Consider the following 14,241-nt stretch of genomic DNA (forward strand, 5'->3'; position numbering starts at 1 on the left):
TGTTGTTTACCGTTATGTTGGTTTGTATGGTTGGTAATGAAATCAGTTTGTTTCGTTGAAAGAGTTAGAGATGGTTCATTCATAATAAAAGACAGAGTTATGGTTCATTCAAAATAAAGGGGTTACTAAACAAAAAAAGAGACATCATTCATGGTCTAACATAACTCATGTGACAACAAAAGAAACATAACTCACGGTCTACAAACTACAAAATAAATCATTCATCCCAACTTGAGCAATGAAACCATGATGTCCAACCTCCCGACGCTGGTTGCCTCTGTGGTGCTTGTTGTTCCCATTGTGGTTCTGAAGGTATTGGTGTTGGAGTCCTATGTACTTGCCTTTTGGGTGCTGGCATTTGTGACCCTTGAGAGGGTTGTGATCTTTGTTGAGGTTCCCACTGTGTTGTTTGCGGTTGTGGTGCTGGCATATGTGATCCTTGAGAGGGTTGTGATCCTTGTTGAGGTTCACACTGTGTTGCTTGTGGTTGTGATTCTCCTTGTGATTGTGCTTGTCCTTGTCCAAACAATGCATTCCTTGGTTCCGATATAAACCAAGAAATTTAAATTTAACATACATAAACTGAGAAATTGTTGTGTTAACATACATAAACCAAGAAATTAAGGACAAACCTGGTCCTTCCTTGGTCGACCTCTTGGCCTTTTCGGTTGATCTGCTACAAGATAGTCGATTATGACCTTGTTTGCAGTTTGTACATGTCATTACTCTACCTTGTCGTGATAATCTGGTGGTGCTTGAAGAGGTAGTTTCAAATCTTCCCTTCTTCATAACATGGCTAGGAGGTCTACCACGATTGCCTTTTCTCCATGGTGGTTGCAAAACTCCTAATCAATTCATCCTAGGCCACTCAGTCTGACATTGAACAGGCGCAATATCATCTTCATAAGTTTTCTGCCACATTTTTGTTGTGTACCAGTCGCTGACATAATCTTCAACCTTCTTTTTTTTTTGCTATGATAACAGAAGCAGCATGGACGCATGGGATTCCAGTCATCTGCCACTTAATGCATCCACATGTGCGATCATTCATATCTACACAGTAAGTATCATCATGCAACTCCAACTCTTGTCTATCATTCCTAGCCATGCTTCTTATGCAAAACTGTGACCCTTCTATCATTTATTCTATCTCGAAATGTGCTCTCTTCGTGAATCTTGTCTATAATATGCCTTTTCTGATTTCTAACCATACATTGTCTCCTAATATCCTCAAGCATTTCTAGTAAAGGTTCCTCCTAGCTTGGCGTATGGTTCTATTAAATGATTCACTCAGGTTGTTCAAGTTATCATTGCAACATGTGCCTACTCTGAAAAAAGCTCTAGACCATATCTCTGGCTTAGTTTTTAATAAGGAAGCAAAAGTACCTGGATTGTATCTCTGCAATGCTGCCATATTCATATTGTATTTTCCAATGCGAGCAATCTTCCAAAACAGACGTTGTAGTTCCATATCATGACTATCCCTCTTCCAATTCTCCATAATATGTTTAGCACACTGACGATGTTCTACTTGGGGAGAATGCTATAGATAGCTTTCACAAGAACCTGCAAAATAAATAACCTTAGTTAAAAGACAATATAAACACAAAAAAACATATATCAAACAGAAATATACTTACTGATTGCTTGTCGTATAGTATAGCTATTTTGCTTCCATCCCCAAGACCCAAATTAGAAGAGAGTAACCTCATAAACCAGTCCCATTTGTCATCATTCTCAATCTCAACCACTGCCCAAGCAATTGGGACTATCCTATTGTTTCCATCTCTTCCAACTGCAGCTAATAGATGTCCCTTTATATCCCATTTTAAGAAAGCACCATCTATTCCTAATATGGGTCTACATGTTTGCTTCCATGCATCTCATTGTGATTTTAAACACACAAATAGACGATATAACCGTTGCAAGCTTCCCGCTGTTGGCCCTGGAATAGTCTCAACCTCAAAAATTCACGATTCATTTGATCAGAGAATTTCAGCTTGATAATCCCAAATGCGTGAAAAGTGTTCTTGATGACCAGCACTCGTTTCTCGCCTAAGTCTTGATTTTTCCTTTGAGCACTGTTCTTCACTAACTTCCAGATTGTATTCTCTCTTAATCTCTGCTTTCATCTCTTGTTTGGTGATCTTTGGGTTGTTTTCTTAACCTCTCTAAAAATAACGAAGCTATTGTTCCTCGCTTTAGCATGTGACTGTAACCTGACCTCACACATCTATGCTTATCATCATACTGATTTATTTGCATCTTGTGTTTCTTCTTATCTTAGCACAATAGTATCTCCATAGGCACTTACCTTTCTCGTCAACATAAGTACATCTTGCCTCAATCTTCATAGCTTGTGATCTATACAACTTAATTTCATATCTAGTTTTAAGAGAGTACCTCAAAACAGCAAGCTTGAAATCATCTGGAGACCTAAACGTTTTCCCTAAATGCAGCAGCTCTTCAGGATCTTCATGTTCGACATTATCGCCTTCAACATTATCTTCGTCTTCACTATCAAATAAAGGATCTGGAATCTTCTCTTCTTCCCAAATATCATCTCCACTATCTGCATTGGTCAAGTCTTCCTCATCTCTTGCATTCTCTCCAAATTGATTCACTGCCTCTTCACAAAAAACTTCTTCTAAACCAAGACAATTTCTATCCATATCGCCAGTATCTTCATACCCAATACCATCACAATCTTCTTCTCCTACAACCTCACAGTCATCTTCACTAACATCGTCACGGTTTTTCTCACCAGCAGCATCACCAGCAAACAGTACAAGAGCATTCCTTACACCATCAGTCAATTTGGGAGAAGTCAAGCCGGGAGCAGTCAATTCGGGAGCAGCCAAGCTGGGAGAAGTTGATCCGACTTTGTCTCATGTCGATTCCACATCAACCCTCTTTCGTTTAGGAGGATGACGCGTAGAGAGCTTCTTTTTTTTTCACCATTACTTAACGATTAAAAAGAATAGATGAAATCGAAGAAGAATCGAAGAATTGAAGAAGATGATTTACGATTTGGGGTTTTTTAATTATTAGGGTTCTAAGCAAGAGATAACTGATTTATGATTTGGGGGTTTTCGTTTTGCTTAAAACGACTGTGGTTTAACTGCTAACGGTTTCATTGACAGAAACTTAACCGCGTTTAATTCATCCGTTTAGTGACTTAACTTTGTTCTCAAATTGGCCGAGTCAACAAAAGTTGGAGATTTAAAAGGTAAGTCAACAAACAATTTGACATTTAATTCACCATATACAAAGTTCAGACTTTAATTCAACGAAAATGAAAAGTTCAGGCTTTTTATGACATTTTTCCCTTTAATTTATTTGTCCCAATGTATGGTTATAATTTGAGTTATGTTTCGTTAACATATGACCAACGCCCATCTAATGTTAAACCCCTTATTTTTGTCGCAGAACTTCAATTCAATATTTTGTTTATATATTCGAACCTGTTCACCGGCTATAATTGTCTAGTTGACACCGTATATTACAACCTTGTCATATTTCACATTAATTTGAATATATTACTAAACCAGTTGGCACACGAAATTACAATCTTCTCATATGGCACATGAAGTTACGATATTACAAAACCTATTGACAGAGTACATGGATACAGTCGGAAGAAGGATCCTACATAGGGTAAACCGAAGCTGAAGGATAATTGGCTGAACACCTCTTCCGTTATCAAACCTTACTTCTACTCCTGGCCATACACTGCTGCATGTACGGTGTCAGACCAACTTGTACACTCGCCTCAAAACCCACTATAGATAACAGTCATTGCACTCGTTTTCAAAACGCCCATACTTTTTCTTGCACACTTTGGCACAATCAGGTGGAGGAATTAATCATGTCCTACTAGGATAATAGAATGTGTTGACCTATGCCTTCCTTGGCGGAGTAGCAAATCAGTATCAGGCATTGCCATTACTTTATTTCTCAAGGAAATGACATGTATTTCGTCTTTATCTGTCAAATTTGCTTTATTTGCCATTTGAAATGCGTCCTCGTAATGGACACCCCTAAGCATCATCATTCTTTAGCTCAACTACATTGCCCACTGCATATTAATTTTTTCGTCTCACATATCCAATCTGAAAAATTAGTTAGTCATGTACTATAACACTAGCTTTAGTTCAGTTTCGCTCCTTCCGTTAGGGTCCCCCCTCTGCAATTGCAGCGATATTCTGGCTGTACTAATGTCGTCGACTAATGCAAACTCGCACCAGCGTTATACAAGTGTGCCATGATTAACATCAGGTTCAATAGGGGATCTGATTTCTTTGCCTTGGTAGACAGCGAGCCACCTCAGGGGAAGGGTTAAGGATTTACCCGGTGTGAGATATCACAGTGTTTGAGGAACCCTAGATGTTGTCGGAGTAAAAGAGAGTCAACACGGATGGCAAAAAGTGGCGTTTATTAACGCAAGAGACCAAATCCGCAAACTGAAGACTGACGTTTAGTTTTATAAGCAGCTGAAATCAACCACCGACGCATAATTGGAGACAAATCGGTTCTCGCAATCATCATCACCATTTCATTGTTGTAATAGTAACTAAGAAGCCTAAATCTGCATTTTGTTTTCTATGTTTGGACTTATAATGTCATGATAATCGTGTCATTCATTATGTGTTTTTCTTTTTTGTAAGTTAAATTTGTGGTAGTAACATATAAATAATGGATTTTGTGGTAGTAACATGAACACAAAGGGTACATATCTATAACTATAACTCAATCGGACGGTCATTAACAAACTAAGAGTACGACTTTAGGGGACGAGAGTGTAACAATCGCCATGTTAAATCTATTTGTGTACAGGTAATAAACCGGGTATCAACTCCGGAAAACTATCTTTGCCTTACTCGCCAGTTGCATGATCATCTATCTTTACCCAATATTAGCAAATTTCTTTAAAACTGGTGTACGGATCTGAAATACCATATATTTATGGACCTTCCTCCTTCTATTAATTGGAAAATATTGAACATTATGTGGGCGACATTATTTTCCATGGCCACATTATTCAGCCCATTTTATGTGGGTTGGGCCTGATTATAGTTTATTAAAAGTTACAATTTATTTTGTCACGGTTTTCATCATTTATTAGATGTGATGTATCTAATTAAATGGTTTAGAGTTACAACCACTAACAATTACGATATTTTGAAAAGACCCGAAAGGGTAAACCGAAAGGTCACCGTTAGCCGCTTATAAAATAGACAATCTCACTGATTTCATATTCATTCGTCTCTTACAATACGACATCCTCCTCAAAAAAATTGTTACAAAGTTATGGTTCATTTTGACCGACTTAACGATGTCCATTTAGTGCGTTATGATTGGAAGGTTTCTGTTAAGATCATAAGGAAATGGAACAAGAGAGATGACGACATTTTCACCTCTGGACTGGTTGTTTGCGATGTATTTTTAAGTAACTTTCGTATTCAAAGTCATTCAATAGTTAATTATTATCATGGTTGTAATCAAAATTACTGTTTTTTCTTCCATGATCGGTAGGGTGACAAGATGCAAGCAACAATAAGTGACAACCTTGTTCACCGGTTATGCATACATAAAGGGATCGAGGAGGATGAGTGGAAAACCATTTTAAATTTCAAGGTTGAAGTCGAGAGTTCCGGTGTGAAGGTTGTAGATACTAACTACCGGATCAAATTCACTACAAACACAATTCTTGAAAACATTGATAGCTTATTGAACAATCAATTCATGGACTACCAAACCTTAGACAAGATTAATGATGGATGGTCTGCTCTGGCCAACATCTTCTGCTTAGGTAACGTGTATAACTGGTTATATTGTAATATTATTAATCATCGATGCCGCTAATTGTAATCTCTTGACATGTTAGATACGATGTGGGAAATAGTCCGCGTGGAACCAATGATACATGTTGATGATCCAACTGCTGTTCGTTATAACGAAAAGATCTGATAATTTGGTTTTCAATGATGAACCTAGAGTGAGACATTTTAATCGATTATTAGTTTTTTACATTTATTAGATTATTGTGAACCCAAGAAATTGAATGTCTTTTGACGGCTAAATATTAATGTTACTGTTTTTAGTGGTCATGGGTTGCAATGTGTCGCGTACAATGTAGCAGCTGATTTCTTTGGTAATCATTGGTGGCCTTCTGCTTACAAACCATTTGTTGCAGTCTTGCGTTTTTGGAGGACTAAGTTTAAAGATAGATGTTATATTTCTTTCTTCTCTCTCTCTTTTTATGATGTTAATACTTAACTTATTTATATATATGCAATGTAGCATTTATTTTGTTTAATTTATAAGTTTTAGAACGATGGGTGTACTCGTGTTACTTAATACATATTGTCCACGTCAAATCATTGTGTTAACGCGAATAGTGAATATTATCATAAGTACTTCTTCATCATGTTGTTAAGTATGTTTTAAATATGTTCAAAGTCTTGGTAGGTGGATATACCCACGATAGAATGTGTATCTCGAACACATGCCAATGAAAGAGATATAAGTTTCAACAAATAAGTCATAAATAGGGTTGTTTTCAAATATTTTCCATATCAAAACAATTATATTATACATTTACTTCAATCTAATCAACCTTTTTAGGAATATTTACAACTTGTTGGTTTTTACTTTAAATGAACGTGAGGCGAAAATGTTGTAATTATCTTCACGTAAGAAAATGCATCAAACATATTAGCAAGTGAGTGGGGAACACGGTAAACCATCATATATTATATGGGAAAACAAAAACACATAGAAACATCTTAAGCATAAGGGACAAGGAAAAAGGAATAAGAGTACATGAGAAATAAAATGGGACAGGAAAACAGAGTGCGTACATAAATATTACACAAACGTTGCATTTCATATTAATACCCAACATAGTACATAACGATTAGATTAAAACTGGCTGCCAAAAAACAAAAAAATAGGATCTCACAGATAGATTTGACCAACCACCACAGACCGCATTTTGTAGACAAGATGTCATAGTCTCAATAGAATTGATAATAGCGTCATACCTCCATACAACAGGATAAATGAACTGAAAGGATACGCAAGTGAATCGATGTATGTATTTTTGAGCGTCGTCCTATATTTAGATAACATTTTGAATACATCATCACTGATAAGCCTTAAACCGTCTGATTGCAATGGTTAGTGATGTGCATCAAACTGGTGAAGATAATAAACAGTCATCTCCTCGTTCTCATCTAACATAGATAGAATCCCACATGCAAGTGTCGCATCAGCTTCTGCGCGATTTTTACAACTGAGAAGTGCAATACAACGCTTAATGTCTCTATCCTCGGCTACAACCTGGAGGCCTTCGTAGTAGATTGCTATTTTGTTCCCAGCTTCTAAGCATCTTTTAAAAAAACTTCTATGAAGCCCTTCCATTTGGGTTCTCGCATGTTTGGAACCAAGAAAGATGACAACAAATGTTGTAGATATCAGCATCATTTAGAACTTCGGGCATGTAGATGACTATGACTCCTTAACGACTAGACTTCAATATTGGACCAAGGAATGATAACCCCTCAATTGTGAGAAGCCTGACGATTTTAACAAATTCATCATCAAGTAGATAAGGTACTATTTGAATTCCATCGGACATTTTGTTGTAGATTTATAAATTTTTAGGTACTTGCTGCGAGTTTTTACAAGACGGAAACAACACAAGTACCCTATATATATATATATACTTTTGTCATATAACTTCCATTAATACTAAAGCCTCAAATGAGGTGAGTCCATACACCAAAGTACAGGATAAGCAAAGGGAAATAATGGTAAGAGCTCCATGAGTTTTTCAACTTTACCATGTCTAGCAATATTTGAAAAATCTGTTGGGGCCACAGCGGATTCGTCATGGAAGTTGAGCTTCACGATATCCTCGACCAACGAATGGTCACAAACAGCTCTAGCAGATAACGAGATCGAGCTTGAAGAAGAAGGTTCCACTGGGGGAACACTTAAGAGGATTCTCGCCAACTTGAGAGGGCTCAATAAGATGGGAGCAAAGTCCTTCAACCTGTTAGGATCAAACCTCATGCTTGTGAAAAAATCTACAACCATGATTCGTATGTGATCGGTGTCAAACTGTGACAAAGCAGGTTGATCCTCCCTCGCATTAAACTCATGGCAATGGAGGTTAAGGAATGCCACACAAGGCTTGTAGCTGGTTTGATCCTGAGATATGAGATCAGATCCAAGCTTTCCATCAAGTGGCGGTGTGTGACCAAAGGGACCAATGGGGACAAACATCGGATGCAACCAAACAGACGGTACAGCTTCAAACTTAGCATTACACATTGCATACATCCAAAAGCCATTAGTCAACTTGCCTCAATAATAAATTCTATCAAGCAATTCTGAAGACAACACAATTCTGCTACCTAGAAAACCTCGACTTGACCAAGCATAGACCGATACTAAACAAATTGATCATGACATAAAGCTAATACAAGCAGGTCTAGGTAGAGGAGTTCTACAGCTAGAGTTCCAATGTTGGAGAGGGGGCAGCAAGGTTACAATCATTCTAAAGAGTTATATATTATTTCATAAGAAGGTTTGTAATTTTATGAAAATTTCAAAACAAAATTTTAATCTCATAAACTATTTGATTTACTCTATAATACCATCATAGTAGTCATTATTGAATAATTAGACAACTATCAAATAGATTAACAAAGTGGTCACAGAGGAGTAGCGAAATTGTTGCAACATTGTGACATCTATATATTTTGTTTTAAACTCAAACATTGTATTAAAAAAAAATCATGAATATTAAATACAAAAGTTATAAAAAAGGTTGTCTCGTGGTGTACCAATGGTTAAATACTAGTTAAGGTGATTTATACAACCATCAATTCTAGTCAAGTAATGTTTACAACAATAAGGTTTTAAGCAAATAATATTTCAAAATCTTAACTAAAGATGCTGAAAAGTACATATTTAGTAATGTATAAAATAATTAATATTACTTTACCATAAATGAAACATAATAAGCTAAGAAGATACTTTTTAATACACCTATATGGAAATAAATCAAAAGATTATATTATTTTGCATCTTTGACCAGAAAAAAAAATATGAAACATATTTCTGTTCTTATATTATATATATAATCAGTTTAGGTGAAGAAAAACTCATTAAAAAGTTGAGAGAATATCACTAGAATAATAGTTATCACTATGAAAACATTAGTGGCATTTTGTTTTACTATCATCTTCATCGTATCTTTTGTTCATTGTCTTCCTACAACTGCTGAAAGGCCGGGTAATTATTTATTGTATTCATAGCTTCATTTTGTAATTATTATCATGATGATTTCACTCTTTGTTAATGGGTATTGATTATTGTTAATATTTTATATAGGTTATCAACCTAGCCGGTTTTTGCATCCAAAACTCCATTGCTCCGAGTCTTATGCGTGTAATCGTGAACGCGGGGGAGGAACATACCTCTGCAATTTTATTTGTCAGAAAGACAGATATGATCACGGCTTCTGTGTTAATAGTGTAAAATGTTGTTGTGTTGATTTATGATACTATAACTAACTAGTATCTCTAAGAAGATATTATATAATCAAATGTATTGGTATCTCCGTAAAATATAAATCTATAATTTTCAGATGTGAAACAAACCGCCTGTATTTTTTAAAAATAATATAGTTAAATATCTCATAATCTATACTATAAAAGTTGGCTAACTCTCTCCATTTGAGTGACACGTCAGCAGTGGAGAGAGTGCCACATGTCTATTATCATTAAAAAAAAAGCTAAACTAAAAGGAATATGAAACATCTTCTATATCTTTTTGTATGGATATATTACAAAAAGTTCACATAAGAAATTTAGAGAAGCTTAGAACATATCCCAAGAAAGTAGATGCATCAACAAAAGATAAAAGGGCATCATGAGTGAATCAAAGAACCACTTCTTACTCTTGGCGTAAACCATGAATGTATCGACATATTTCTTAATATTGTAGAGAAATTCATGAAAGTTTGTTTCAAAAGAAATAAAATTTTATATATAATGAAGATTGGGATTTTGTTCACTATCAATTGGAAGATAATTGAATTAAAAGGTAGAATGCTAGTTAGAAAAATACAGAGACAAAGAGGAAGGGGGTTTTCATATTCTAATATTTAGTAGTTGTCAAAAAGAAAATTAAATGAAATTCTTATTAAAAAAATTATAGAGTTATATTCAAGAAATAGAAGAGCTAACATAAAAGGAAGGTGTTTATCTTAATTATATCTATAAAAAAGTAAGCCAAGCTTCAATTCTTGATAAAAGAAATGTTAGTGTTTCATAGTATATAATTGAGAAGCGAAGATATATAAATACTTAAGCTTCTTTAGAATGAATGTAAAATTTCTTCAACCAAAAAACTCTTTGTTACAAAATATGCATCTTTAGATCAAGCTTTCATTTCAAATATTTTCTAGAAGTTTTAGACAAGAATTATAAAATATTTAAATCTCTCAAAACAAAGTTGTTTATGCATGTATCTAATAATTCAATTACAAAATGAGAAAACATATGTGAAGTATTAAAAAAATCAATGTCAAAAAAATAATTTTCAAAATTTCCCCAATTAAAAAAACCAAAGATAAATAAAAAAAATAACAAATTAGTAGCACAATTATTTTAAAAACAGTAAGCCATAAGCCCGCACATAGTGCGGGTATTCATCTAATATATTATAATACAATATATTAAACTAACTCCAATATATTATAATACAATTCCAATCATAACCAATATAAATCAAAACCTAGCATACTTCTAAACAAAGTTCCAACAACATATAAAACAAATTCACATCATAATAACTGAGACCCTAGATGATTGTTTAAAATCAATTTATGTAAATCAAATAATCAAACTGATACTAATTTTATCATCGGTTATTTATTATTGATCGAAATATCTAACATCACATATTATAACCGTAACAAATATTCACGTCATTTATATTAACCGGTGGAAAATTTAGATTAACTTTTTAACTGATGCATGTTAACATCATTTAGAAAAATCATTCTGAATATTTTCTATATTAACATCAGTTTCAAATAAGCTCGTGAAAATAATTTGCATCAACAAAATGTAAATTAAAGTGATGTAAATTATTTTTACATCCTTAAAAACTGATGCAAATATAAAATAAATGATGTTAAACAATCATTTTTTAGTGAGTGAGATGATTCTCCGATCTACAAGCTATATAGACACACATACCTTTGCTCGGCTTCTATGGACACAAACCGCTCATTTTCAAAGTTTCGACCATCTGCAACCTGCGGTTCAGCCACTTTCTTCCCCTTGTCAGTCTTCTGCCTTGTCGTCATTTCTGTACATTGAGCCAGTGTTTCCTTTCTCTTCTGGAGACAAGATGACACTAATGGACCCGTGGTTCCTGTAGCATGTAAGGACTCAGAGGTATCTGAGATCGGAGTAATTGAGGGATCTCATGATGTTTCTGGAAACAATCTTGTTGGAACAGCAGACGATTCACCGGGAAGCTCGACAATCACATGCGGTTGTGGCGAGGAAATCTGCTCCTTCGAAGTCCCTGTATCCGCGAGGCATTTGTCATACAGCACCATCATGTTCTCCAGATTTGCTTGCTGAGTCATCGAAGAACTGAAAGAGTGAACCTCTGAAGCGGTTCGCGATTGTTCCGATGAGTGTGATGTCGGCGTTGGCTGTTGGCTTGATTGTACATGTTTGTGAAGTCCACTAAAGATCGACTTCATCACCCCCTCTCGTCGCACTTAGAGTTTTGGTGTTTGCCTCTTGATTTGCGAATGACCTTTCAAGTGTCGTGCTCCTTGATTTGACACCTCAAACCCTAGGTTTTCCCTCCTAAACACAATCTTCCTTGTAATGGGATTTTATAATCGAATGGGCTTAGGCTCATGGCTTAATTAGATAAAACCTGGAACACTTAACAAAAAAATAAATGCACACTTGCCAAGACTCAGCTGACTAAATCATCTGATTGATCAACATCACATTTACATATATTTCAGATTCAACAATGTATCAGCCATTCATTCACTCATAAACCAACTTAGGGACCCGAAAGATAGACAAATGTGAGCATACCTATGATATATTAGTTAGGAGATCATAATTTTATACCTTGAGATCTCCACAGTGAGCTGTACTGACCTCTTGTTCAGGACACAACTAGAAGCTACCCCATCCTTGTGAATCTTCGATAGATCAGTACTTGGTCAGTGGCTAATCTTTCACACTATCATTCTTTTTATCCCAACGTGTTGCACCAACATGAAACAGGCAGCTGGAATTTCCTTTGGAAGGCACCGAACAGGAGTGTGTTATGTAGTTATACACACTACCTTTCAAGTAGAGATCTAACAGACCTGCAGTATCATCTTCTTGATATAAGAAAAGCTTTTGTTAGACCTTCTGATTTTGGATCAGTGATATCGTTTTGACTTCTCAATCATTGATCTGTCTGCATGCTTCATTTGATTTTGATTTCAGACCTCCATGAGATATGTACTGTGAGATATATATATTTTGTTAGATTCATCTCAACATGCGCACCTTAGCCCTTCCTCAGCTCTTTGAATTCCTTTGCACGTCAACGTTTTACAAGCTGATCACGGGGATTGACATGACAGGCATCTATTTTCCACACACCTTTGATCTTGCAGTCTAGTGATCCACTATACATTGTTAGGAATTTACATGGTCTGTTCTATCTCGTGTCCCTGTCTTAGATCATTACAACTCGAAAAAGAAAATTAAATCTCACACACACCAACGGACTTTCTCAGATTCACAAATCAGTTGAAATCCAAAGGCTTGGTAAATAAATCAACAAGTTGAAAATCAGTACTCACATAGTCAACCACAATCAGTTTCACCTCAACTAGTTCACGAATAAAATGATGTCTAGTATCAATGTGTTTAGTTCATGAGTGTTGAACAGGATTTTTAGATATATCAATAGCACTCTTATTATCACAATGAACTAATAGTGAGTCAGAAATCATATCACAGTCAGCAGCCATTTGTTTCATCCACATAAGCTACGTACCACAACTCCCAAGGGCAATGTACTGAGCCTCAGCAGTCGACAAAGATACACTGTTCTGTTCTTGATGTGCCATGAGATCATGTTGTTGCCCATGAAGAAGCAACCACCACTCGTGTTTCTGCGATCATCTAATGATCCAGACCAATCCGCATCACAATATCCAGTCATGTTCTTCTTTGTATCCTCTTGCTTTCACATACTTTTTTTTGGTGAATAGTTCCTTTTCACATAATTGATGATCTTCTTGACAGCTAATAAATGAGACTTCTTGGGTTTGGCTTGATCTTGCACAGATTCCCACAGGTAAACAGATATTTGGTCTTCTAACATTTAAGTACAATAGACTGCCAATCATTCCTCTGTAGAGTATCTCGTCTACATCCTCTCCTGATTCATCCTTAGAGAGCTTGTCATGCACTCCCATGGGAATCCTTGCCTCCTTGGTGTTTGTCAACCCGAACTTCTTAACCAAGCTTTTGGCGTAGGTGTTTTGTGATACAAATATCTCATCAGCTGTGTGTTTTACTTACAGTCCTAGAAAGTACGTCAATTCTCCGCAAATACTCATTTGAAACTCCTAAGTCATGCTTTGCACAAAACGATCAACCCGCTGTTGATTTGTGGATCCAAACACAATGTCATCCACATATATCTGCACAATTATTAGTCCTGAATATTACCCCGAATACGATTGACCCCATAAAGAACAAGTCTCTAAGTAGATCCTCTTTGCACTCTAACACACAACCGTGAAGATCAAAGAGAATCATACACTCACCTTCTAAGATCTTTTTGTGGCTTCAAAGTTTACAACAGTATACCAATATTCTAAAGTGCTAACCTATCTTGTGGCTAACAATAGACTATTTATACGAAGGACTCGAGACCCCTAGTAAGGCGTATCTCCGAGTATCACGCTTATGGGAATACCTTGCTCATCATGGTCTTCCCTTCCTTTATTGTCATGGAGAATATTCACCATATCTTCACGTCCAGCTTTGAGTTTATCTCCTATACCAAGTCAGCAAACTTCCTTGGCTCGTCATCAAAACCGCTCCAGTTCTGCCATGTCAGCTCCAGCTTCTATGTCAGCATCTCAAGCGCTTGATGTGATGTGATGCGTCTTCC

General features: G+C 35.9%; 1 long non-coding RNA gene across 1 annotated transcript; it reads left to right on the forward strand.

The window, feature by feature from the left end:
* The first annotated feature begins 9,167 nt into the window (after positions 1–9,167).
* On the forward strand, positions 9,168–9,673 carry LOC147928677 (uncharacterized). The gene is made up of 2 exons (XR_015580503.1): positions 9,168–9,306; positions 9,406–9,673. It is a non-coding gene; the product is annotated as an uncharacterized LOC147928677 (long non-coding RNA).
* The last annotated feature ends 4,568 nt before the right edge of the window (positions 9,674–14,241 follow it).

The sequence above is a fragment of the Camelina sativa genome, chromosome 14 (assembly GCF_030686135.1).
Source record: "Camelina sativa cultivar CO46 ecotype springtype chromosome 14, ASM3068613v1".
Lineage (NCBI taxonomy): Eukaryota > Viridiplantae > Streptophyta > Magnoliopsida > Brassicales > Brassicaceae > Camelina > Camelina sativa.